We start from the raw sequence: 25,052 nt of genomic DNA, 5'->3' as shown, positions 1-25,052 counted from the left end.
CATAAAGAAGAATAACTTGAGTTACCTCTAGATATATCTGTAGTATCTGAAAAATGGATGCTCCTTGAGTCTATAATGCTAAGTGAAATAAATCAGACACAACAGATTAAATATTACATGGTTTCTCTTATGTGAGAAACCCAAGGTATAAATAATTTAAATAGCAAGATAAAAGATAAATGATAGAAAATAGGGATGTAGACCTTAAATAAAGTATAAGTGAAAAACAAAGTATAAATAAAAAGCAAAATAAGAGGTAGATAATAGGAAACAGCAAGATAGACTTTGTGGAGATGGGAAAGGGCTTAGGGAATTGAGAGATGGGAAGGAAAAAAGGGAGGGAGGGGAAGGAAGAAAAAAGGATCAAGATGTGATATGTATATGGACCAATTCGCTGTGATGAATGTATGTATTATGTGTTGCAAATGTATACTGATAAAAAATAAATTTAAAAAATAAAAATTATCCAAAAGAAATACACAGAGAAAAATGAATTAAAAAGAAAAAGAGTGGGGCCGGGGATTTAGTTCAGTGGTTTCAGCGCGCCTGCCTTGCAAGCATAAGGTCCTGAGTTCGATCCCCGGTACCAAAAAAAAAAAAAGAACTTTAAAAAGAGTGAACCATGGGCGTAATTTAAAGCCTAATATACATATAAATGGAGTCCCCAGATGAGGTGGGAGAGGAATCAGAGGAACCAAAAATTATTTGAAGAAATAAAATCCAAAATGTTCTTATATTTGAAGGAAACTATCCAAGAAGCTCACTGAATCCCCCAAACAAGAAATGTTGAAAAAAACAAAAACAAGAAAAAAAATTCATCAAGATGTACTATCATCAAATTTCTACTGTGTAAGTCAGCGTCCCATCACTGCAACAAACACTTCAGAGAGTGAACCTATAAAGAGAAAAAGGTTATTAAGCTCACAGTTTTAGAGGTTGCAGGGTCTTCTCGTTTGACGTAACAAAAGACACAGCCTATATTAAAGAGAACCATAAGAAACTGCTGTTACATTTTTGGCCTCCAATATGGGACTTCATATGAGTAATGGCATAGACTGAAATTTAAATAAAAACTTTGCCTGACCTCTTTATAGTCTCTTATAGGATTTTTCCTTTTTCTGAATAAGAAGTATATCATTTAGTGACCTGGATCCTGTTACTCCAACACTTCCCACCACCTAGTATTAGTCTGAATGCAAGGATTTCTAGGTTTCTCATCATCTTCTGTTTCTACATTACATAGGGCTCTTCTCCAAGAATGATGGCCCTGGAACCCCTGTCATTAGCACAACCTGTACACATTCTTATCGACTGTAACACCCACTGCTCTGATAAACAAAGCATGAAATCACTCAGACATTATATTTAGTGTTGCTTTTCCAACTCTGTTTTTCCTGCTCTGCTTGCTAGAGGGTAATATCTCCCTCCCTGTTTTCTACCTTTTCTCTGTTTCCTGGCTGCCATGAGGTAAGCAGCTTTCCTACCCATTCCCTTCCATCGTGCTGTTTCTGCCTTGAAGCCAGCTGACCATGGACTGAATATGTGGAGCAGAGTAATCTTTTCCTTTCTTAGGTTGTGGATGTTGGGTATTTTGTCCCAGTGATGGGAAAGCTGACTAACATATCAGGTAAAATATGGTGGGATACATTTCTTTTCCAAACTAAGGTCAAGGAGTCTAAACTGTTTTTTCCTCAAAACACAGTACTCATTGCCTATGCCTTGGGCTTTAACCTCCTCTCCACCAGCTGTGACTCTACCACCTTCAGAACACTGTTGCATTGCTTCCTCAAGACAACTTGCTGCGGCTTTGAGGATGTTTGTCCAACCCTCATTAGTGCACATCCATATGATTTACATGTTCATTTGGGACTGGTGGTGAATCATTCTGAGTGGTTGGTGTGTTCATGCCACACATTCCTTCCATCCCTGTACATACTCACCTTTGCAGTGTGACCTAGATACTCCTTCCATCCAGAGGTGGAGTTGATTGACCCTCTCCTGCCTCTCTCCTGCCTTTGTGATCAGCTTGGACCAACAGATTGCCATTTCTGTCCTTGCCCTCCAGCAATGCTGCCACTGTCATGTGAAGAAGCCTGGACTAGCTTCCTTGCCATGACAGGTCATGTGTAGAAAGAAAAGTGCATGGTTCAGACAGCACTCAACACTAGACATGTGAGCAAGGCCCTCCTACACCATCCAACCCGAGTCAGCCACTGGACAGATGAGTGTGGTCACAAGAGTGACCCTGGCCAAGTCAACCCATCCAGCTGGGCCCAGACCAGACTGCTGATGCACACAATTGAGAATAAATAAAATGATTATTGTTTTAGCCACCAAGTTTTAGGTAGTTTGCATGTAATTGATATTTTGCTTTCTGATTTTGGAATTAATGTTATTTTTGATATTCATGTATTTGGACAAATTGCAAGATAATTTTAAAAGGTGACATGCAATGCTACTAGATTATTTTACTATAGTTTGCTTAAACTTTTCCCAATAGTTGGACATATGTATACCATTTTTCATTTTTATGAATAATTGTTCTAAACATCTTTGTATACATGGCTTTTGTTTGTTTTTGTTTCTGTTTTTTGCAGTACTGGGCAATGAACCCAGGGCCTTTACACTGATCTATATCCCTGGCCTTTTTAAAATTTTGAGTGAGGGTCTCACTAAGTTGGTCAGGCTGGGCTCAAGCTTGTGATCCTCCTGCCTCAGCCCCCTAGAGTGCTAGGTTTACAGGCGTGCATAACTATGCCCAGCATGGTCTAATTTTTTTTCTTGTTATTTTTTTTAGGAGATTCCTTTACCAAACGTGGAATCCCTGGTAGAAAGGTTGCCAAGTGTTAACTCTCATCAGTATTACCTGATCGCTTTCAAAAGATCGTTACCAACTTTCATTGCAGTCAGTGAGTACCTATATCCCCATACCCGCTTAGCAAACTTCTTTAAATTTAGCAATTTTTAAATTGAGGTGTGCTATGGTCTGAATACTTGTGCCTTCCCCCCATTCATATATTGAAGTTCTAACCTCCAAGGTAATGGTTTAGGAGACAGGGCCTTTGGGAGTTGATTAGGTCATGAGGCCAGAGCCCTGGTGAATGGGATTAGCACTCATAAAAGAGGCCAGAGGGCCAGGGATGTAGCTCAGCAGTGCCACACCTGCCTGGCAAGCACAGGGTCCCGAGTTTGATTCCTGCTACCAGAAAATAAATAAATAAATAAATAAATAAATAAATAAATAAATAAAATTAAAGAGGACAGAGAGAGACCTCTACCTCCTCTGCCATATGAGTTTATGGTGAGAAGATGGCAGTCAGAAGAAAGCAGCCCACATAGACACCTCTACTGTCAGCTTCTTGATCTTAAAGTTCTCAGTCTCTAGAATTGTGACAAGCAAGTTCTTATGGCTTATAATTCACCTAGAATATGGTATTTTGTTACAGCAGCCCAAATTGACTAAGACAAGGTATAACATATGCACAGCAAGTTGCACACATTTTAACTCATAGCTGCTCTGTAAGTTAGCTTTCTGTCATGATGAGAAAATACCTGAGGCAGTTATAAAGAGAAAAGTCCTATTCCCTCAAGACTCTGGAGTTTCAGTCCAAGATCAGGCAGCCTGTTGCTTTGGGTCTCTGGTGAGCGTGCTGGATGGTAACAGGCAGGGCTGTGTAGAACAGAAATCTGCTATGTCATGAGCCATGAAGTAGAGCGATCCCGGATGGGCTGAGTTCCCACAGGTCTTTTCAGGCAATGACCTAAGGACCTCCCACCAGGTTACATCTCCTAAAGGTCCGCAGAACCTCCCAATATCACCACTCTGGGCACCAAGCCTTTACCACATAAGCTTCTGGGGGGATAGCGTCCATATTCAAATGATAGCATAGCTTGATTGAGAGAGAGATAGAGAATGGAAGGCTCCATGTAATCGACACTAAAATAAAAAGAGAATATTTTCATTTCCCCTAAAAGTTTCCTTTGTATCCCTTAAAGCCTCCCCAGAAGAAATCACTAGGCTGACTTCCACCATCCAAGCTTCATTTTGTCTAATCTTGAGCTCTATATAACTGGAATCATACTCTTCTGTACTCTTATGTACCTGCCTTCTTTTGCCAGGCATCATGTCTGTGAAATTGCTCAATATTATTGTTGTGTGTAGTAGTGGATAACATTTTTATGCTGAAGATCAAACCCAGGACCTCGTGCATGCAAGGCAAGTGCTTTACCACTGAGCTACAGCCTCAGCCCAAGGGTTAATCATTTTTATTGCTACATATTATTCCATTCAATAAGTATAACATTTCTCTACCCATGATAGGCTTTTTGGGTAGCTTTTAGTTTGGCGCTAATAAACAATGTTTTAAAATCTTTTTCACTTATTTTAATAGTTCAATAAATGTGTGTTGTTATCGTGGAGGTGTTTCCATATTACTTTCTTCAGTTGCTGTTGCTGTGCAGCTGAAGAGGGAGCAGGGATTAGTTTGAGTGAAAGAGCAGGAGGGATCAGATTATAAGAGGCTGTGTGAGCCATGGTGAAGAAGTTGGGTTTTGAGGCATGGACAGAGAAGAGTCACTGAGGGGTCTGAAGGAAGTGAAGGAACTTATCAAACTGGCATTTTAGAAGGATAACCCTGGCCATAGGGAAGAGAATGGATGGTTGGGTGACAAGACGAGATGGAAGATTTCTAGGTAGAAGACGATGGCAATGGCACAGGGGAGAGATGAGCAGGGCCAGAATTAAGACAGTGAGGATGAATATGATGACTGGTGAGATTTAGGGGAGGAGGAGGTCAGAAGAGCCAGCTGAGGGGTGCAGCTGGGGAACTAGGGTGATGACAGATGCCCTGACTAAGACAGGGAAGGCCAGGCATGGTGGCAACTGCCTGTATTCCCAGCACTCAGGAGGCTGAGGCAGGAGGATTGCTGTGAGTTAGTGGCCAGCCTAGGCTACAGAATTAGTTGAAGGCCAGCCTCAATTACATAGTAAGACTCTGTGTGGAAAAAAAAAAATCAAATAAATAAATAACAGAGAGACTGATAAGGTGCAAGACTGTCTTCTCCTCTGAGACAGGAAGGACAATGAACCACCAACAGGAAATGGAAATAATCAGCTGGAAGGACCCCACCCTGCCTGGCACTACAGCTTGTCCTAGAAGCTTTTCAATTTGGGTGTATGAGTAAGTGAACTACTAAGATTTTGTTACCATTGGTTGCTAAGATAATTTCTAGTTTTCTATATTTTAAGCAATGACAAAAAGTTATTTTTTACCAGTTGCCTTTAAAAAGAAAAACATGCTAATACAGTTAAATGCCTAATCCCATTTCCCTGCCGTTCTCCTTTAAGGTAACCAGGGAGTCAAATTAGCAGTTGATTATTGTCTAGAAAAGGAAAAGGCACACAGAGATGAGAACTTAACAATGCCCACATTTAAAATTAGAAGGAATAAAATGCAATGATAAGATATAGTATGAGAAAACGTTCTTCTGCCAAGCAAGGCAATCAGTCAATATAATGATGACATATAATGTCACACCCAGGAACTTTTTGTGTGACAAAGTGAGGGGACAGTTGGTTTTCTATGCAGGTTTACAAGTCAACACATTTTACCAATAAATGTCATCTCAGAATGTTTGTAAGATTTGCAAATAAGGTGAAATTCTAGAATGTTTTCTTCTGTACAAAGAGCTGCTCCAAACAAGCCAAGTCCAAAAACGCACTTATAGTAATCCCCCCTTATCTGGGGTGATACTTTCCAAGACCTCTGCCAGAGGTCCAGAAGCACTGGTTATACTGAACATTACCTATCTTGTGTTTTACTCTGCATATATACCCAAGAGAAAGTTTAATCTACGAACTAGCATAGTAAGAGAGTAACAAAAATAACTAATAGTAAAACACAACAGTTAACAATGTGTTGTGATACAAGCTGCTCAGATGCCTCTCTCTCTCTCATTTATTTATTTATTTATTTAGGGTTTTTTTTTTTTTTTGGTACTGGGGATTGAACTCAGCACCTTGCACTTGCACAGCAGGTGGCAAAACCACTGAGCTAAATCCTCAGCACCTCTCTCTCTCTTTTAAAACATCTCACTGTAGGGCCAGGAATTGAGCTCAGTGCTTCTGCCGCCTGCCTCACAAGCGCAAGGTCCCGAGTTCGATCCCCGATACCAAAAACAAAACAAAACAAAAAACAAACATCTTACTGTATTGTTCTCACCATACTTCTTGTGATTATGTAAGATGACAAATTGCCTGTGTGATGGCATAAAGTCAGATGAGTGACGTAGGCATTTGTAGCGGTGTCACTCTTGCACTTTGTGCCCATTATTAAGTAAACTAAAAGTTTCTTGAACACAAATACCACAGTAATGTGACAGTCCATCTGATAGCCAGACAGCTACTTAGTGACTAATGGGTGGGTGGCAGATACAGTGAAGAAGAATGGATGATTCATGTCCCAGGTAGGACTGAGTACAATGGGATGACATTTTATCCTGCTACTCAGAATGGGGCTCCATTGAAAATGGACAAAGTGTTCATTTCTGGAATTTTCCATTTAAGATTTTTAGACTGCTGTTGACTGCAGGTAACTGAATTCACAAAAAGTGAAGTTGGAGAAAGGAGACAGCTGGGAAGTTTTGCCTTCATATCTGGAACTGAAACGTCTGGCCTGGAAGAGCCATGTGGACATCTGTATGGGCAGGGTCACCGAGGTTCAGTCCAGGAAGGGCAACTGGAGCAAAGGAAATTCTGCTGCTCTAGTCACACTGTGACTGTCATAGCCTGTCACAGAAGAAATATTGAAACTCTGGATGATGTGACAAAAATGGTCAAGTTCATGAAGTGGGGACCAATTTACCCAAATATATTTATAAATTGTGTGAATACTTGGACCAAAACCATATAAATATGCTACAGAAATGGGATGGCTTTACCCAGGAATAGTTTTGGAAAGAAGCTGAGCTACATGAAAAATGAAACACCAGACTCTAGAGAAAGTGTTTATTTTGTTTCTTACATTGGAGGGGGTTGTTGAGACAAAAACTCCCTATGTAGCTCAGGCTGGCCTTGAACTCACAGCAATCTTCATACCTCAGCCTCCAAAGCACTGGAATTACAGGTATGTGTCATTATACCCAGCAATTTAAAATTGTTTTATTGTACATATTTGCAGTACATAATGTTTACATTCATCACGGGGAATTGGCACATGTTGGAGAAAATGTTTTAACTTCAAGTGGCAATGTTCTCAGAGTTAAAAGAAACAGATGCTGGGCCTAGTGGCTCACACCTGTAATTTCAGCATTTGGGTAGCTGAGGCAGGAGTGTTTCATAAGTTTGAGGCCATCCTGGGCTACATAGCAAGATCTTCTCTCAAAATTAATTAATTTTTTTAAAATTTAAAAACAAAAAGAGAAATGGAATCTTTCAGCATATTATGTTCCAAAGGAAATTGGGACATCTTTCCAGTGTTGTTTGGATTTGAAGGTAAGGAAGGATCTTTGACTGTCTGTGGATGCTTATTGAAATCTATCCAGGGGTGTTGGGAATGGTAGCACATGCCTGTAATCTCAGGAGTTGGGAGGCTGAGGCAGAAGGATCATGAGTTCAAGGCCAGCCTGGAATACATAGTGAGGCCTTGTCTCAAAAAGCGAAAAAAAAAAAAAAGGAAGAAAGAAAATGAAAAAGAAAAACCCCAGAGAACCATAGGGACATTGATGGCACATTCCTTCGCTGACAGCACAAGTGAAGACCCTGGGTGAAATCGCTCACTGAGCCTTCTGCTTGGCCTGACACATGTCTCAGAGAGAAGACAAGGACATTTGAGTTGCAGTCTGATCATACTCAAAATGAGGTGTATTGATCTGCCCCAAGATAAGTTCTGGATTTCTGTGGGCAAGGGTAGGGGGAGAGTCTTGCTATTTGTGGGGAATATGACAAATGCTTTGCTGGAGACTTTGACTCTTTAACTGTGTGAATAAGCGTTTTCTTACTTAAGAAGAAATTGTCTTATTTCAGTTGAAAACAAAATTTGTATGTTGGACCAGCAAATACATAACACAGGTATCAGTTAAGAGGACAACTTTATCCTTCAGTTTTAGTTCAAAGATTGCACTTTTAATCTTTTTATGTAGACCAATAAGAGAGACCAAGAAAGTAATACAAATACATAATAATTTTATAATCGCTAGGCATATATGGGGGCCTGATCATTCCACTCAGTAAGGAATGCTTTGACTTAGTCTTGAATAAAACTATCTTTGGCCAAATTTTTATTCATATTGCCCTGTTTATAGTTTTAGTAGTTTTTCAACATTGTCAATAAATTTTCATGTTGTAAATATAGAAAATCAGAAGAATACATCATTCTCTACTCAAAAGAGAATTGGAAATTATTTTTGGAATGTTTTATCTATAACTTGGTCATCTAATGTATCATGAGCTGTAGATAAAATGATTCATATACAGACAGAAAAATTATTTCAAGAGCTCCCCCACTGAAGAAAGACTGTGCTAGCAAAGGTCTGTATAGGACCAAAACTTCCATAATATCCTCCCACCTCAATACCAAGTATCCTCCCACCTTCAATTTTGAAAAACAAATAAAATTAATCATGTTCATGACATCCTGTAGTGATTACACTGTGATACAGGCTGAGCATCTCTAATCTGAAAATCTGAAATCCAAAATGTTTCAAAAGTCAAAACTTTTGGAGCATTTTCCCCACGTGCAAAATTGTACACCTGACCTCATTTGATGGATTGCTGTGAAAACACAGGTGCATAACAGTTTGTTCAGCTTCCCCAAGGGGAGAAAGACCCTCTGAGCTCCTATAGTTGCAATGTACAAACTTTGTTTCATGCTCAGAATTGTTAAAAATGTATAAAATTATCTTCATGCTCTGTTTACATAACACTTAGAGTTGAGTCTCTGTAAGACTTTAGACTTGAGTCCCATCCTCAAGATATATGTACAGAAAATATTCCAAAATTACTATGTATATGTAAATATTCCAAAATCTGAAAGAAAAATCTGTGCTACAGTGTGGCTTGGAATGTCCCCCAAAAGCCCGCCTGTGAAAGGCTTGATTCCCCAGCCTGTGGCATGGTTGGGAGATGGTAGAACTTTTAGTCGGCGGGGCCTAGTAAAAGAAGTTAGGTCACTGGGGTAGTGGGGATGTTGGGAACTCTGCTCCCCATCCCCCAAGCTGTCATGAGCCTCCTCTGCCCTGCATGCCCATCATGATGCACGGTGTCCCCACAGGCCCAAAGCATGAGAGCCAAGTGGCCATGGACTGAAACCACTAGAATGTGAGCTAAAATAAGCTTTTCCTCTTTTTAAGTTAATTACCTCAGGTATTCTGTTCCAGGGGTAGAAACTGCACTAATACATCCCAAAATTCAAAATACTTCTGGTCCCAAGAATTTTGGGTGAGAGAAACTAAACCCATATGTTACAATATACAAAAAGTAAAAGAAAAGGTATATAACAGTATAACATGTAAATAGTAATAAGACTAATTTTTTATCTCAAGGATATACAGATATAATTTTAGTAAATTATATATTATAGATTAAATAAGTTATATATAATTTTAATAATTTCTCTCTGTACCCCAATAGGTCATTCTGCATACCTTTGGAGTGTATGCACCCACTTTGGAAGCTACTGTTTTAATCACAGAATTCCATTGCTAACGCATCTACCAACCAACTTCATTTGATTAACATTTATTGATCACTCCAACCAACAACAGCAGAATATTCATTTTTTTAAAGTACTCATGGGGACATTTATCAAAATATACCATATTCTGAGCCATAAAGCAAGTTTCCATAAACTGAAATGAATTCAGATCATACAAAGTATGACTTCTGATCATAACTGAATTAAATTAAGAGCAAGTAACTGCTAAAAAAAAAGGTGGAAAGACTAAATATTTGGGAACTAAATTATAGACTTTTAAATAACCAATTGCTCAAATGAGAAATCAAAAGGGAAATTAGTATTTTGAACTGAATGAAAATGAAAACACAACATGTCTAGGGTACTCTCACAGCAGTACTTAAGGACAATTTTATAACACAAAACACCTATATTAGGATAGGAAAAAAATCTCTGAAATTAATGACTGCCACTTCCATCTCAAGACGCTAGAAAACCTAAAGTACAAAGAAAGGAAATAATGAAAATCAGAGCAAAGAATCAATGAAATGAAAATCAGATAATTATAGAGAAACTGTAAATCCAAAAGTTGTTTCTTTGAGAAAATGAACAGACTAGATAGACCTCTCACTAGAATGGTCAGGAATAAAAGAGAAGACACAAATTATCTGTATCAATAATGGGAGAGCTGACAACATGGCAAGTTGTACAGATTCTAAAAGATAATAATGAAAAATTATGAACAAAAGACCAGAAATCAACTGAAATAAGGAACCACATGACACATTCTGATGAAATGTAATGTTCATATAAAATAAAATATGCTAGTAAAATAAAATGTACTTGTTTACAATTATATATAAAAGTATATACACAGATATTTATCACATTTATACATGTGCAATAAAAAGAATCAGCTATTTTTCCGACCCTGAGACAGATTCACCCAAACTTCTAGGTTTGAATGTCAGAAACTGTGAAATAATAAATGTTTGTTGTTTTAAGGCACTAAATTTTGGGGTTATGTAGCAATAGAAAACTAACAGAGCAACTCTACTGTGACCTTTCCTCCCAACTGTTTGCAGGTCCTAAGGGCTGGGGCCCAGGAGGGGAGAGTAGCCCAAAACATTGTTACAGAGCTTTCAAGTCTTAGGAGCTGTTGAATCAATGCTATTTACCATTTCTTTTCCAATAATCTGTCGAGTCATGGATTTAGGCAGTTCCTTAATTCTAAAAAGAAATTCAAGACTGATCTCAGCAAGGAAATAGAGTTTTACAGTGCTTTTCTCTTTTGTGTGTGTATAAGGGTAACATGTTGAAAAATTAAGCAGTTTTACTATCTTAAGCCCTTATCATTAAGCGAATAAATGTAATATATTAAATAGCCAATCACTCATTGGCCTTAAAATTAAAAGTTTCATTTCCACAAATAAAATTTATATAATTAGGGTTAATATTAATGATAATAAAACTTTTAATAACAGTGCAATGAACTTAATTTTTGTATGACAGAACAGAATTTTAATTCAGTCCTACTCTACTATTTAAATACTTGTGCTAAGCTGGAGGAGGAGTTGCAAGGAAGATAAGCTGAATAGAAATTTACTATTTAGTTATGATGAAATCAGTTATTTTTCTGTTTCTTTGAGATACCATCACTTTAAATTTAGTACCAAATAACACACACATAAACACATGGACACACACACACATGCACACATACAATGATGTGCCAAGAAAAAGTGGCAAAAGAGTTGTTAAATTAGTAGGCAAATAAAAATTGCCAAACTCTCTCCTTGCCTAGGACAGTCACTGAGGAGTAAAATTAAGAGGAATTTTCTCAAGCAGTTGAAAGCCATCCTTTATTTGGTGAAAAATAGACAAGAAGTTTTGGCTCCTGGCTATAAAATAGTGATTTGAATAATTTTTTAATGGAGAAATGACTGGAAAGAAAAGTGGTAGAGAGTTTGGAAAATTATGTGACAAGCTTCCTAAGAAAGAGTGACAAACAAAATAAAACCCTGTCACTCTCTCTGCAATATCATTAAGAAGCTTGTAGATATTTAACTTTTGAGCCTCAACAGCAGTCACATAAAACTCCAACCAGTGACAGTGGCAAACCTGACAAACTGCCCCCAAAGGACTTAGTTTATGTAAAGATTTAGGAAAAGATGAAAATTAGTATTTTAGAAATAATTAAGAAACCACGAGGCAAGAAATAGAATGTTATATACATGTATGTGCACATCCATGCATGTACATACATATTTTAATAAGATGCTCTAAAGAAATATCAGCCAAAAGTGACTAATTGCAAGTGGTTTTTAGCTTATTTCTATGCTCTATTGGGGAACTTTTATTGTGATATAAGGTAGGCCCTTTAATTCAGGAAAAACAGTCTTCCTCTCCCTACACCCTTAAATACTGAGAATGAGCAGCACTGTTTACCACCACTTGATGATGTTGTACAGCATCTGTGGGACTAAACTCTCACTTTATAACCTATTTACTCTCTAAAGGTTCTAATTCAAAAAACAAATATCCTGAGTGACAGCTTTGTGGTGGACACACATTTGTGAAAAGATTATAACTAAGCAGAAAGTATGTGGTTAAGAATCAAAATAAGCAGTGAACTTCCAGGCCACTGTACAATCACCCCCAGTGCCAAGGAGCAGAGCCACCCCCAGTCCAGAAGAGGTGAGCTGCGTGGGTGCCAGCAGTACATTACCCCTGCCTCCGTTGAAATGAGAAGACATGTAAACAAGTCTCGAAACCAGACTTCCAGATCACCTAAAGCAATCCCAAAGGGAAATGAGATGGAATAATCTGATACTCAGCCACCTGGACTCCCTGAACTGTCAACAAAAGAGGATCTGGGAAGAATGAAATCAGAAATAATTTCTCAGATAACAGCAGAGATTGTGCTCATAGTGCAAGACATGATTAATAAATCTAGAGAGGATACAGATAAAAAAATAGAGGAGCTAAGGAACATGATGGAATCCCAACACAGGAAACAAATGGAATCCATAAAACAGATGCAAACAGATTTCCAGGAGATTAAAAACTCCATTGAAACTAATTGAATGAGCCAATGTGAGGACAGAATTTCAATATAGAAGTTAAGACTGCAATTAGTTGTTTCTGAAAATTGTGGAAAGAAATACATGGAGACACAGAATTTGGGTAAAATAATTAAAGTTTACTTGCAAGCAGGTGGGACCACCAGAAACTGGTCTGGTCAGTGTCCACGCACCTCTGTTCAACATTTCTTTTTATATCTTCTTTAGCTATTATCTCCTCCCTAGTGGTCTTTGTTAAGTAAATAAAATTCCAATTCCTGTTTAATGGTTAGACACAGGTGGTTTCTATTGCTGATTACAGTCCTAAACACATGACAGTTAAGGCACATATATCACAAGTTTGCTCAAGGATTGCAACTTTGTTCTTCAGAGTTAAGATGTTATCTATAGTAGAGCTACAGATCAAAGGAGCTACATAACCTTCACTTTAAACAACAAAAGCAACGGGCTAAGGCAAGTTTTTAAAGGGATACACTACCTATTTTGTTTCTACAACTACCTTAATATCCAGCCTACTAAGCTGTCTCAAACTTTTCCCCAATCAACTGACTAGGAAAAGAAAAGTTTCTTTACAATAGTAAGGGACCATGAGAAATCAATCCATCAGTTGCTAGATGATGCAAAGAAGAATAACATAAGACTGATTGGAGTCAATGAAGAAACAGGAGAGACTCAGATGACATAAAAAACTGTTCACAGAAGTGATGACAGAAAACTTCCCATACTTGACATACAGATAAGTGAGGCATATAGGACTCCAACTAGCCTTGATCAAAAAAAATCTACACATAGGCATACAATAGTTAAGATTCCAGAAACCCAACAGAACAAACTTTTACAAGCAGTTAGAGAAAAGAAACAAATCACATACAAAGGAAAGCCCATCTGAATCACAGCAGACTTCTCAACAGAAACTCTCAAGGCAAGAAGAGCTTGGAGTGATGTATTTCAAGCCCTAAAGGAAAACAGCCTCCAACCCAGACTGATGTACCCTGCAAAACTATCTTTCAAAATTGATGGAGAAATAAGATACTTTCATGACAAAGAGCACCTTAGGAACTTCATGAATACCAAACCAGAACTCCAAAAAATTTTAGACAATATCCTTGGAAAAGACAATGAGGATCACAACCCCAGAAAGCCCAGCAGAATGGATCCATCTGGTATGACAAGAAATTAAATGCAAAGGGGGAGAATCCAACAAACATAAAAAGTCATGACAATGATAAGTCAACACGTATGAGTTATGACCATCAATGTTAATGGTCTCAATTCACCAGTCAAAAGAAATAGAGTGCAGAATGGGTCAAGAAGCAAGATCCAATAACATGCTGCATACAAGAAACACACTTCAAAAAGAACTGATAGACTGAAAGTTAAAGGGTGGAAAACAATACTCTATGAGACAGGAACCCCAAAAAAAGCAGGAGTAGCTATCTTCTTTTCAGATCAAGTGGATTTCAAATGTACTCTGATTAAGAGAGACAAAGAAGGACACTACATTCTTGTAAAGGGAACAATCCAAGAGGAAGAGATGAAAATGATAAACATATATGCACCAAACACTAGTCCACTCAACTATATTAAACAAATACTAATGGACATGAAAAATCAAATAAGTACTAATACAATAGTAGTGGGGGACCTCAATATACCACTGTCAAAAATAGTTAGATCAACTAGACAAAAAATAAACAACAAAAAACTAGAACTCAATCAAACTCTTGAACAAATGAACTTGACAGATGTTTACAGAGTGTTTCACCCCTCAAAATCAGAATACACATTCTTTTCAGCTGCACATGGGTCATTATCCAAAATAGAACACATACTTGCTCATAGAACATGTTTAAGTAAGTGCAAAGGAATTGAAGTTACCCCCTGTATATTATCAGATAATAGTTCGATGAAATTGAAGATCAATAGCAAAAGAAACCGCAAGAATTTCATAAAGACACGGAAATTGAACAACACACTTCTGAGTAACCAATGGGTCACAGAGGAAATTAAAGAAAAAATCAGACAATTCCTTCAATTAAATGACAATGACAATACAACATATTGGAATCTAGGGGACACAATGAAAGCAGTGTTATGAGGGAAATCCATAGCAGTGAATATTCATATTAGGAAAACAAAATGAGCCCAATTAAACAACCTGATGCTAAACCTCAAGCTTCTAGAAAAAGAAGAGCAGGAGAAACCCAAAGCTCATACAAGGGAGGAAATTATAAAGATCAGAGCAGAAATCAATGCAATGGAGACTGAGAGAATGATACAAAAAATCAATGAAGCCAAGAGTTGGTTCTTCAAAAGAATAAACAAAATTGACAAACCCTTAGCCAACCTTATCAGAAAGAGGAAGGAAAAGGCCTAAATCCATGCAATTAGGAATGAAAAGGGTGAAATTACAACAGACTCAGCAGAAGTCCAGAGGATCATCAATACCTACTTCCAAAACCTATATGTCAATAAGAGAGAAAACACAGAAGAAATGAACAGATTCCAAGATAAGTATGAATTACCAAAGTTGAACGAAGACCTAACAATTCTAAATCACCCAATATCAATCAATGAAAATGAAAACATAATTAAAAACTTACCAATTAAGAAAAGCCTGGGTCCTGGTGTCTTCACCATTGAATTCTACAAGACATTGAGAGAGAAACTTCTGCCACTACTGTTCACACTCTTCAGTGAAATTGAAAGGGAAGCAATACTCCCAAATTCATTCCTGGAAGCAAGCATCACCTTGATCCCCAAAGCAGAGAAAGAGCCAACCAAAAAAAGAGAACTATAGGCCAATCTCACTAATGAACACAGATGCAAAAATCCTTAATAAGATACTGGCAAATAGAATGCAGAAGATCATCAAGAAGATCATACACCTGATGATGTGGGATTCATCCCAGGGATGCAAGGATGGTTCAACATATGCAAATCAATAAATGTAATATACTATATCAATAGAGCCAAGGACAAAAACCATATGATCATCTCAATAGATGCAGAAAAAGCATTCAACAAAATCCAACACACATTTATGATAAAAACAATTGGAATAGATGGTCTTGACTTCAATCTGATAAAAGCCATCTATAAAAAACCAACAGCGAATATCATACTAAATGGTCAAAAACTGAAATCCTTCACACTAAAATCAGGAACAAGACAAGGATCTCCACTATCACCACTCCTGTTCAATATAGTTTTGGAAACATTAGCCACAGCAATTAGACAAGAGAAAGTAATAAAAAGGAATAAAGAGGGTCAGGGATTTAGCTCAGTGGTTTCGCTGCCTGACTCACAAGCTCAAGGTCTGGATTTCGATCCCTGGTACCAAAAATACATAAATAAATACATGGAATAAAGATAGGAAATGAAGAAGTCAAATTGTCATTATTTGCAGATGACATGATACTCTATATAGAAGACCCCAAGAACTCCACCAAAAGTCTTCTAGACTTAATAACCAAATTCAGTAAAGTAGCTCGATACAAGGTCAACTCACAAAAATAAATAGCTTTCCTCTACATGAACAACAGACTCACTGAGAGAGAAATAGGACAAACAATTCCTTTCACAATAGCATCCAAAAACCTGAAATACCTAGGAATCAACCTAACAAAAGAAATCAAAGACCTCTTCTCTGAAAACTATAGCACTCTGAAAAGAGATTGAAGACAATATCAGAAAATGGAAAGACATCCCTTGCTCCTGGGCAGGAAGAATCAACATGGTGAAAATGGCCATATTTTCAAAACTGCTATACAGATTCAATGCAATCCAAATTGAAATTCCAGCAGCATACTTCATGGACCTTGAGAAAATGAATCCAAAAATTCATTTGGAACAAGAAGAGACCTACAATAGCAAAAGAAATTCTAGCCAACAGAGACATAGCAGGAGGTATTACAACCCCCAACTTGAAACTATACTACAAAGCTACTGTGACTAAAAACAGCATGGTACTGGCAAAGAAACAGACCTGAGGACCAGTGGAGCAGATTAGAAGATGCAGAAACAACTCCAGACACACTCAGCCACCTCATCTTCGACAAAGGGGCCAAACACCCTCACTGGAGAAAAGATAGCCTCTTTAAGAAATGGTGCTGGATAAACTGGGTTTCAACTTGCCAAAGATTAAAACTAGACCTATATTTCTCATCATGCACTAAACCAAATTTGAAATGTATTAAAGATCTAAATATTAAAACAATAACGTTGAACTGGGTGGAACAGAGGTTAGGTAGAACTCTTGAAGACATTGGTGTAGGAAAAGATTTTATGAACAAAACCTCAGTTGCCCCTGAACTAGCACAAACAATCAACAAGTGGGATCTCTTCTTATTAAAAAGCTTCTGCACAGCAAGAGAAACCACCAACAGTGTGAAGAGACAACCCACAATGTGGGAAAAAATTTTCACCTGCTGTTCCTCAGACAAAGGTCTACTATCAAGAATCTATAAAGAACTTTAAAAAATCAGAACTCCCAACTTTAAAGACACAATCCAAAAACGGCCATCTGAAATGAACAGGCATTTCTCAGACAAAGTAGTTGAAATGGCCAATAAACATATGAAAAAATGTTCAACATCACTGGTCATTCAAGAGATGCAAATGAAAATAAGGCTGAGATTCCACCTTACCCCAGAAAGAATGGCTGCTATCATAAAATCAGCCAAATAACAAATGGGGCTGTGGGGAAAGAGGAACACTGCTCCACTGCTGGTGGGCGTGTAGACTGGTGCAACCACTGTGGAAATCAGTATGGAGATACCTCAAAGAACTAGGACTGGAAGTCCCATTTGACCCAGCTATTCCCCTGCTGGGTATCTTCCCCAAAGAAATAAAAGAATCATACCACAGTGATATATGTGCATCCATGTTCATAGCAGCACAATTTGTAATAGCTAAAACTTGGAAGCAGCCCATTTGCCCATCAACTAAAGACTGGATAAAGAAAATGTGGTTTTTAAATAAAATAGAGTACTACTCAGCCATAAAACATGAGAAATTAGAGATATTTATACCTAAATTGATGCCCATTGAGGTGATACTCTTAAGTGAAATAAATAGGACACACATGTGTAAATACCAAATTGTTTCTCTAGTGTGAGAAACTGAAAATGTAAATAAGGACTAAAAGGTATAACAGATAATGTGAAATGGGAAGAAAAGGGGCAAAGGGGAAGGGGAAAGGGTTAGGGGAAAGGAAAGAAGGGAATGGAATATGAGAAAATAAAAAAATGGAAACAAAGTCTTTGTAAATTGTTAGACCCAGCGAGAAAGAACCAACCAGAGACCGATATTAAATCCACACAGGAGTTTATTACCGGCTGGGACCGGAGCCGAGCATAGGACTCGAGCACCGACTAGGGGGAGACAAACATGTTTTATATACCTTTGAGGCCAACATTTTCTAGGCCCCCCCCCATGGGATGGAACTGGTAAAGCAAGCAAAAGGTACAGAAGCGGAACGTGCTGCTGTTAGAACATTTGTAAAACAATAGTTGATTGTTATTTCTAAAGGGACCTTTTAAGGGGAGGAGGTTTCTAAGCTTCCTCCTTCTGAGTTGATCTAAAGGACAGCCAGGTGGGTCAAGCAGCAATATGGAGTCTGTCTTGTTAACTAGGGTCCTTCATAAATAGCGAGGGATGCAGGGGTTAAAGAGAGGACAAGGGAATGGGGAAAAAATAAGAACCAAGAGAGATTATGGAAGATGCAAATTTCTCAAGCACAAGGACCCGAGTTTGATCCTCGGTACCAAAAAAAAAAAAAAAAAAAAGATGCAAATTTCTGATGATGAATGTCATATTGTATACCTAAAGTGTACCGATAAAATTAATTTTTTAAAAAAGCAGTGATGACTTACTTAATTTCCAAGAGGAATCCGCAGGAAGGAGCCATCCAGGAGGGCTCCCATGAAGAGAGAAGCCTTCGAAAAAAGAGCATAATTGAAACTGGGTTGGGAGGGGTGGGATCAGACTTCAGGGGGCCAGAAGAAGCTATCTGATTAGCAGTGGGCTACATTATCCACATTCAAACTCAACTGTAAACAGAATTATATGGTTCACCCTGTTGAAATTTAAAATGTAAAATTGGGTTTTAATGTCCCATCTCTTGGGATATTTTCATACTCTAATCAAACATGGAAGTGAAATAAAATGATAAATGTTTAAAATGTTGTTATTAATTCCCCCCAAATACCAGGACATTAAAAATAACAGCTAAGAAAAAAAATCTTACATTATATTTTTATTTATAGAATTTTATTCATATTTCAATGAGGTGACTGTGGGAGGCAGGAAGTATATTTTGCATGTGCGCCAGAGGGAGCCTCCAAGATGGTGCCCAATGAGCCAGCCTCCTTTTATTTATGCTCTTGTCTAATTTCTACTCTTCACCTGGGCTTTAGCTTGGATCTAGCAACTGACTTTTCATAAACAGTACTCCCATAACATAAGTCTCTTCTGAGATTAGGGTACAAAAATAGGGCGACTTCTGTCTTGCTCACCCTCTCATGGTTGTTCTGTGTTGCCGTAAGTGCTGTGCAGAGATACAGGTGTCAAAGGACTCAGGTGGCCCCTGGTCTACACTTGGTGAGGAGCTGAGACCAAGTTCAACAACTCTGAGGACTTGTCCTGCCAAAAACCATGTGAGCGACCTTGGAGGCAGACTTCCCCCCAGTGGAGTCTTCAGATGACTGCAGACCCAGCCGGCACCTGTCAGTGAGTGACTCTTTGGTGATCCAGAGTCCTGACCCCCAGAATCTGTGACATAGTTTTTGTTGAGATAGTAAGCTTTGAAGCAATTTTGGAATAATTTGGAGTGATGAATCATTTACACTACTCTCAGGTAGCTTATGATCTAATTAAGTGAAATAATCACATGAATAAAAATAATAGGCCAGGAGAGGTGGCACAGTGTAATCCAGGCACACTGGGAAGTTCAGGCAGGAGGATCGAACGTTCTAGCCCAACCCAGGCAATTTAGTGACTTAGTGAGACCCTGTCATGAAAATTTAGTAAAAATAAAAGGAAGGCTAGGAATGTAACCCAGTGCAGAGGCCCTGTGTTTGAACCTCACTACCAAAACAAACTCAGTAACATACAGTGTTTAGTCTGTCAAATACTTTTCTAAGCGTTTTACATGTACTGATTAATTTAATCTGTACAACTACTCTATGAGGTAAGTACTGTTAAGTATTGCCATTTTAAAGACGAGGGATTAAGGCCACAAGAGGTTTGGTAAGTTGCTCACAGTCACACAGCTAGTGGGGTTGACACTCAAACTCGGTTTGGTGCCAGAGTTAAGGTCCTTGGTTGCTCCAGGGTGCTGCCCTTTCCATGTTACACATCACACGGAAGTTTGTATACTTCACAGAAGAGCACGGGGCATGGCTAATGTCTGTAGGTTAAAGAGGTCAGAAGGGTGCTCAGGCATGTCAGCAGGAAGTGAAAGGAGGAGGAAGGCATTCCAGGTGGATGGAATACCATATGCTAAGCTATGGGAACACAGATTGATGCTGTAGGTGGCAAGGACATAGGTCACTATTCCTTTCAAGTGTTTGTAATCAATTACTGGTCTTCTCCATATTCTGACCTTCATTTCTATTGCTAAATAATCCCCCCCCCTTTTTTTCTTTTCATTTTTGAGACAGTCTTGCTATGTAGTTTAGACTGGCCTTGAATTCATTATGTAGCCTCAAACTCATGGCAATCCTCCTGCCTCAGCCTCCTGAGTGCTGGGATTATAGGTATGCACCACCACTTCAGGCTAAAATATCCTTTCTGAATTCTATTAAGAATAGAAAAGTGTGCCCCCACCAGCACAGAGGAGGTGAGTCGCATGGGCACCAGCAGCACCCACCCCCCCGCCGCATCAAACTGAGAAGACACGTAAACAAGTTCCAAAACCAGACTTCCAGATCACCTAAAACAACCCCAAAGGGAAACGAGATGGAACATTGTGATACTCAACCACCTGAACTCCCTGAACTGGCAACAAAAGAGGATCTGGAAAAAATGAAATCAGAAATAATTTTTCAGATAAAAACAGAGATTGTGCCCATAGTGCAAGACATGATTAATAAATCTAGAGAGGACACAGATAAAAAAATAGAGGAGCTGAGGAACATGATGGAATCCCAACATAGGAAATAAATGGAATCCATAAAACAGATGCAAACAGATTTCCAGGAGATTAAAAACTCCATTGAAAGTCTATGCAGCAGAATGAAACAATGTGAGGACAGAATTTCAGATATGGAAGATAAGATTGCAATTAATGACCAGGAAAAGAAAAATTTCTTTAAAATTGTAAGGGACCATGAGAAATCAATCCAGCAGCTGCTAGATGATGCAAAGAAGAATAACATAAGACTGATTGGAGTCAATGAAGAAACAGGACAGAATGCAGATGACATAAAAAAACTGTTCACAAAAGTGATGACAGGAAACTTCCCAAGCAGGGGAAAAGAACTTGACATACAGATAAGGGAGGCATATAGGACTCCAACTAGCCTTGATCAAAAAAAAATCTACACATAGGCATATAATTGTTAACATTTCAGAAACCCAACAGAAGAACAAAGTTCTACAAGCAGTTAGAGAAAAGAAACAAATCACATACAAAGGAAAGCCCATCCAAATCACAGCAGACTTCTCAGTGCAAACCCTCAAGGCAAAAAGAGCTTGGAGTGATGTATTTCAAGCCCTAAAAGAAAACAGCCTCCAACCCAGATTGATGTACCCTGCAAAATTATCTTTCAAAATTGATGGAGAAATAAGGGATTTTCATGACAAAGAGCACCTTAGGAACTTCATGAATACCAAACCAGCACTCTAAAAAATTTTAGACAATATCCTTGGAAAAGACAACAAGGATCACAAGCCCAGGAAGCCCAGCAGAATGAATCCGTCAGGTGTGACAAGAAATTAAACACAAAGGGGGAGAATCCAACAAACATAAAAAGTCATGACAATGATATGATAAGTCAATATGTATGAATTATAACCATCAATGTTAATGGTCTCAATTCACCAATCAAAAGAAATAGACTGGCAGAATGGGTCAAGAGGCAAGATCCAACAATATGCTGCATATAAGAAACACATTTAATTCAAAAAGAAACTCATAGTCTGAAAGTTAAAGGGTGGAAAACAATACTCCATGTGACAGGAACCTGAAAAAAAAAGCAGGATTAGCTATCCTCTTTGCAGATCAAGTGGATTTCAAACGAAAATCTGAAACACTCTGGTCCCAAGAATTTCAGATAAAGGAGAGTCAACTTGTATGTACAAATCTATTGTGAACATGTGTTTTCATTCCTCTCAAGTAAAAACTTAAGAACAGGACTGTTGGTTCTTAACAGTAATACAAGAAATTTCTATATTGTTTTCCAAAATGGTTTTGTCATTTTACATTCACATTAGCAGTGTTAGAAAGTTCTAACTGGTTCACAATTAAGCTGACATTTGTTCTTTTAAACTTTTAACTTCATCTCCCTAATGAGTGTATAATTCAATCTTGTTATTGTACTGATTAGTATTTTTCTGATTCTAATGTTGCACACCTTTCCTTGTGCTGGACTGGCTATTTATCATCTTCTTGTGTCTACTTTTTAATTGGGTTGTATATTAATGAGCTGTAAGAGTTCTTTATATATTCTGGTCTTGGGTTATATGCATTATAAATATGGTCTGTTTAAGGACTACTTTTCATTTCCTTAAGGATGTCATTTAAAGTTCTAAATTTTGATGGAATCTCATTTATCAATTTTTTTCTTTTATACATCATGTTTTTTATATCCGAGGAAATTCTTGCCTACCCTCAATTCATGAACATTTTCCCTTATAATTTCTTCTTAAAGTTTTATAGTTTTAGTCTTTCATATTTAGGTTCATAGATCCTTTCAAGTTTTTTTTATGTATGGAAATAAAGGATTGAGGTTAATTTTTTATATACAGATACCAGGTGTTCTAGTGCCATTTGCTGAAAACACTATCTTTTCCTCTGCTCTTGAATTGAGTTTATGTTCTATAAAATGTTAATGTTAATCTTTCAAAACTCAGTGGACCATATATGTGTGGTTCTATTTCTAGATTCTCTGTTTTATTCCAATGATCTATATGTCTTTCCTTACACCAACACTGCCTTGATTACTGTAGCTTTAGAGGAAGTCTTAAAATTATGTACTAAATGTCTACCAACACTGTTTTTTTTTCTTTTTTACTTTTCTAGGTCCTTTGTACTCCTACATAACTTTTAAATTTCAATATCCAATTCTTCACTTATAGCAAGTATACATAGATCTGAATTTTTATATATACCTTGTGTTTTCTAATCCTGCTAAATTCAAATACAAGTTCTAGGGGCTCCTAGAGATTTCTTAGTATTTTCTCTGTAGATGATCATTTCATCTACATATAAAGATTTTACTTCTACCTTGCCAATCCTATGCTATTTGTTTATTTTTATTGCCAGAGTATTTTGGTTTGGGCCTATGTTTCAAAGTTTAATGGACAGATGAAGAGTAGGCATATCTAAGGCATACCTTAGGGAGAAAGCATTGTATCTTCTCCATTCGTTTAAGGCGTTCTCACTGCGAGTATGATGGAGTGCATGTCTTTGATCCGTTGAGAAGGTTCTGTTCTACTTCTAGTCTCCTGATAGCTTTTACCATGAACAGCTGTAGAATTTAGTCCAATAATTTTTCTCCAACTACTGACAGGATCATATGGCTTTTTCCTTTCCTCTGTTAAAATGATGACTTTTGGGGGGTGGCTCTTCCAATGCTGAACCAACACTGTCATCCCTATAATAAAACCACTGTCTACATACGGCCAGATCTGACTTCTAATAGTTTGTTTTGTTAAACAAATTTCTATCTATGTTCATACTTTTTTCTTCTATTATCTTTATCCAGTTTTAGGATTAGCACGTTGTCAATTTCCTAAAATGAGGGGAGAAGTGTTCCTTCTTTTTGCTGCTTTAATTGTTTGATATAATTTATCAGTTAAAATGTATATGAGCCTGTTGTTGTCATATAAGTAGATTTTCAAGCTAGCAATATACTTTCTTTAATAGGTGCTATTCAAATTTTATATTTCCTCCAGAGTTAGTTTCATTAATTTGTTTTCCAAGGCACTTCTTAGAAGTTGTCAAATTTATTTCAAAAAAGATTTTTGTAATATGCTTTCTATAGCCTTTTAAATTCTATAAAATCTGTGGTAATGTCTTCTAGATCTTGATACTATAATTTTTAAAATGTATAATTGATATTGTGTAATAGAAAAAAAGATCTAAAGGAGCAGGGGAAGTGGGAGGGGTAGGGGAAAGGAAAGAAGGGAAAAGAAAAAATATGAGAAAAGGAAATTAAAAGGAAACAAAGTCTTTGCAAATAGGGAAGGGAGGGCAGGGGAAGGGGAAAAAATAAGAACCAAGATACTTATGTAAAGGCACAAGATCCTAATGATGAATGTAACTGTATTTTATACCAAAAATGTACCAATAAACTTAATGGGGAAAAAAAAAGAATAGAAAAGTGTCAAACGTGATTCTTTTTCCAGTACTGACTGGGAATTGAACGTAGGAACTTCACACCAAGCTATATCCCCAGACCTTTTTATTTTTTATTTTGAGACAGGGTCTCCTTAAGTTGTTAAGTTGCCCAAGCAAAGCTTGAATTTATACTTTTTCTGCCTCAGCCTCCCGAGCCACTGGAATTATAGGTCTGTGCCACTATGCCCTGCTAGACTTGGTTCTAAACCAAGCACAATGAGACGGGCTCACAATGAGTTGAGCAGAGAAATTCCTTTATTTGTTTTAACACATGAGGCAATTTAGAGGATTAGTAAAGGAAGCATTTGTCTGTGGCAACAAGAGAACATTTTACACACTTCCCACATGCTGCCCACTTGGGGTGCCCAATGGCCACAGAGCAGTCTGATGCCTTTGGGACAACAGGGAAAATCAGTCACACACTTGAAAAACAAAATCAAGTTTCTATATTTAAATGTAATGTTAAATAATCTTGTGCCAGACCCAAAAGGCCTATTGATCATTTGATAGGAAGAATGGAGAGAATAGAAAAAGGGGGTAGTAAATGTAACAGAGAATTAGTTGGGCATGGTGGCTCACGCCTGTAATCCCAGTATTTGGAGGCTGAGGCAGGAGGAGTGCCATGACTTGGAGACCAGCCTGGGCTACATAGTGAGTTTGAGGCCAGTCTGAACTACATAGGGAGACTCTGTCTCCACAAAACAAAACAAACAAATGAAAAACCCAAGAATC

General features: G+C 37.8%; 1 long non-coding RNA gene across 1 annotated transcript in view; it reads left to right on the top strand.

Moving 5' to 3' along the window:
- Positions 1-2,740: 2,740 nt before the first annotated feature.
- LOC110349039 (uncharacterized) overlaps positions 2,741-25,052 on the top strand; it is a 31,708-nt gene continuing 9,396 nt past the window's right edge. The window contains exons 1-2 of the long non-coding RNA XR_002394738.2: positions 2,741-2,909; positions 5,075-5,180. This is a non-coding gene — a long non-coding RNA (uncharacterized LOC110349039). The remainder of the gene's footprint in view (positions 2,910-5,074; positions 5,181-25,052) is intronic.

Source organism: Heterocephalus glaber, unplaced genomic scaffold (genome assembly GCF_053883595.1).
Source record: "Heterocephalus glaber isolate CG9 unplaced genomic scaffold, H.glaber_assembly_v1.0 deba00000470, whole genome shotgun sequence".
Lineage (NCBI taxonomy): Eukaryota > Metazoa > Chordata > Mammalia > Rodentia > Bathyergidae > Heterocephalus > Heterocephalus glaber.
Note: the sequence above shows the minus strand (reverse complement) of the source record. Positions and strands in the feature narration are given on the sequence as shown.